Genomic DNA, 3,210 nt, shown 5'->3' with positions numbered 1-3,210 from the left:
AATTATATAGCACAACCTTCTTGTTCTGTGCATCTGAATTTATTTTACATGAATGGTTGTATAAAAAGTTAATATTAAAATTTTGTCATAAGTTTGTTTATAGTAGCGTTTAGGATAGATCAAACATTATTTCAAGCATATATCCAATTTTTTTGCCTCAGTAGTTCAAACAGGTTTTTCCAGAAGTATGTCATATTTTTAAAAAAATTGGTGGAAAATATCGCTTACCAAAATAATTTTTTCAACAATTGTTAGCAAATGAAGTATTTTATGTTTCAAAACATTATTAGCTGAAAAATGTAGTCTAATAGATTGTGAAAAACTTGAGATTGAAAAATGGGACCACAATTTACTTGAAGGAACTGCTGCAACATAATTGTATACCTAGTTGATCTTTTATCTTACTAACCGACTGTGTTTGATATCTCACTTTCAGCCATCTAAACATATGGAGCCTAATTTACTTTGAAAGGGTAAGCAGGAATTTTATCTATAAATGCCCGAATTCAGATGCACTCACACTGAAAAAATGATGCTTATTTCTGTAGGAGAACATCATGTGAGCTGATGGAATGCAGTAAACACGAGGTGTACTTGAAGGAGGATTCTCAATCATATGATGAATAGAATATAGAAAATGTTAAAAACAGAAAATTACAACAAATCTAAACAAACAACGCTTCTCCCAAGGAGAAGGTGGCAAATAGGTAGTAAACAGCTGTCAATTGTCCTCATCTTCCTCTGCCTGGCTTTATAAAATCTTTGCTTGCCTATCCAGGAATCTCATACATTCACAACATGCCTCCATTTGCTAGGGTTTATTGTGCAGTGTATGATGGTGGTGGTTGTAGTCAAGAAGGCCCATTCAAGAGGCTTCATCTCTCCTATCATTCAAGGCCGATTCAGCATTATTTAATAGAAAATTATTGCTCTTCATTGCTATCGTTCAGCCATTTGAAGGATGAGAATGTATGTGAGAAAAGAAAAAAATATTTTGGCTTTGTATTTTTTTTGGATTTATGCAAATTTTTATCAAGCATAGCTTTTTCATCAGAGCTGGAGGTTTATGACAATTTCTATTATACATGTTTTTGATTAAATAGGATTTTCTTATCAGAACTTTAGATTTATATTTGGTTTTTAAAGTAGATAAACACTTTTTAGCAGGACTATGAAGAACGAGATATGTTCATAATACATGTTACTTTCTTATTAGTTTATTTTATTTTGTTCTTTAAAATCTTGTTTCACAATGAAAACTTTTATTAGCTTGTCAAGCCTTTAGGAATCAATATGAATTGGTTTGTTGAAGATTCTTAAAGGGAATTCTTATAGACTGCATCTGGAACTGCAGGTGGAAGTGAGGACAAAAGAAGGCAAAATCTTGAATACCATGTATTCCTTTTGTCCAGAGAAAGGACCTGGATGGACTTGGTCTTGATGACATGGGATTTCGGAGAAGCTGCTTCCCAGAAATTGTTTCTTTGAGTCCATCCTCCTGTTCGATGTACGATCAATCTTTCCTAATAACCAATGATCTTACATCTGAATTTTCAATGAACTCTCATTGGGCCACAACAGAATGCCATTCCATTTGTAGTTCCTGAAATCATATCTAGTGGATAACTATTTTATTGACATGCACATGGAAATTCGATTTGTTGGAAATAAGTCACACCCAAATCAATAATAGATGGGGCAATGAAGACCCAATAGCTCAGTTGATATGATTATGATCAAATAGATTGAAAATAGAAAACCATAGATTCTATAAATATAGATATAGAATACATACCAAATGATCCTTCAGTTTATGGCAGCAGCCTGCCATTTCATTCTGTAATCTATCAAATTGTATTTAATGGCAGAAAATTCTACAAGATTTAGAAATAATATTTGTTGGAAATGAGCCACACTCAAAGTCATAGTAGATTGGTTAGAGAAAAACCCAATAGCTCAGTTGATATGATTCAACTGAGGACAATGATACATCTTGTTCCATGTCTAAATAACTAAAACTGTGATATATGATTTTATGAAGGTTGCATTGCATGCAATCTTTAAATCATAGGGACAATTGATCAATTTGTGATTGTCACCATTTCTTCAAGGCAGAAGTTTCATAGTATGGCAGCTTGGAAATGAGTTTCTTGGTTCCAAAAACTTTTTTCAGGGGTTAACGTACATGACTGGTGATTTTTATGATAATTCCAAAGTTGCACTCGTGAATGCTCTCATTAGAAACAGTAATATTGTGAATCGCGTCTATTCTATAAAACAGGAGTATAATTATCAATAGCCCCACATACAGCCAGCAACCCAGCTGTACAGCTGACTAGACAGAAAATCTGTTGTCAGGATTCATGAGATATCCATGTTGGTTTGATAAACTCATCCAATGAAATAAAAAAGCCTTCTGTCATCTTTGCTTTGATGAAATCCGCAATTGATAAAGTAGAGGTACTGGCTTCATATGGGCTACATAACCAAAAGAATCAATTCAATCACATGCGGAGAATAAGCAATTTTGATGCATTCTCTTAGCTGTTCGTGCTTACTTTGGACTCATGTACTTCTTTCTATAAATTTCATCTTAGTGGTGTGATAGGAGATATATAAATCTGTGAATTGGGATTGCCTGTATACATAGAATAACATCCCGTGTTATGTCTTTCTGTGAAAATCCAATTAGTGTACGATCAAGTTGCAGTTTAATTATTACTATTATTTTTGGCAGTTTAGGTATGCCAATTTTAAGAAATGGGATTTGCTGTATTGATGGAATACCATCCCGTGCTGTATCTTACTCTAAGAATTTCAATCAAATTGCAATTTGCCTATTACTTTTCGTTTTGGCTGGTTAGATGTGTCAATTTGAAGTGTTGCAAATTGTATTATTTTTTGTATTCATGTATATGGCAGGTTATTAGCAGCAGATTTGGCCAGTTATTTTTGGACAACTAGGTATTTACCCCGGTAATGTACTGAATGTTCTTTATTATGCTAGGTAAATTGATGTCAGCTAGGACATGGCTAGGAAATGACTATATGTCTATAGGATTATGTATAGAGAGTTGTACGTATGTATACATATAAGTTGGGATTATTTTATAGTGAATGTACACTAAATTTGAGAAATGGTATTTCTTTAATGTGAAGATCAAAACTTTTTTTTACTTTATTGATAAGAGAAATAATTTTTCTCTAAAA

The 3,210-nt window shown here is 32.9% G+C and overlaps 1 long non-coding RNA gene across 1 annotated transcript; it reads left to right on the top strand.

The window, feature by feature from the left end:
* Nucleotides 1–459: 459 nt before the first annotated feature.
* On the top strand, nucleotides 460–1,893 carry LOC149535436 (uncharacterized). The gene is made up of 2 exons (XR_016357052.1): nucleotides 460–969; nucleotides 1,355–1,893. It is a non-coding gene; the product is annotated as an uncharacterized LOC149535436 (long non-coding RNA).
* Nucleotides 1,894–3,210: the final 1,317 nt, after the last annotated feature.

This window comes from Cupressus sempervirens, chromosome 10 (genome assembly GCF_028749045.1).
Source record: "Cupressus sempervirens isolate cs-2001-9-10 chromosome 10, ASM2874904v1, whole genome shotgun sequence".
NCBI classification, from domain to species: domain Eukaryota; kingdom Viridiplantae; phylum Streptophyta; class Pinopsida; order Cupressales; family Cupressaceae; genus Cupressus; species Cupressus sempervirens.
Note: the sequence above shows the minus strand (reverse complement) of the source record. Positions and strands in the feature narration are given on the sequence as shown.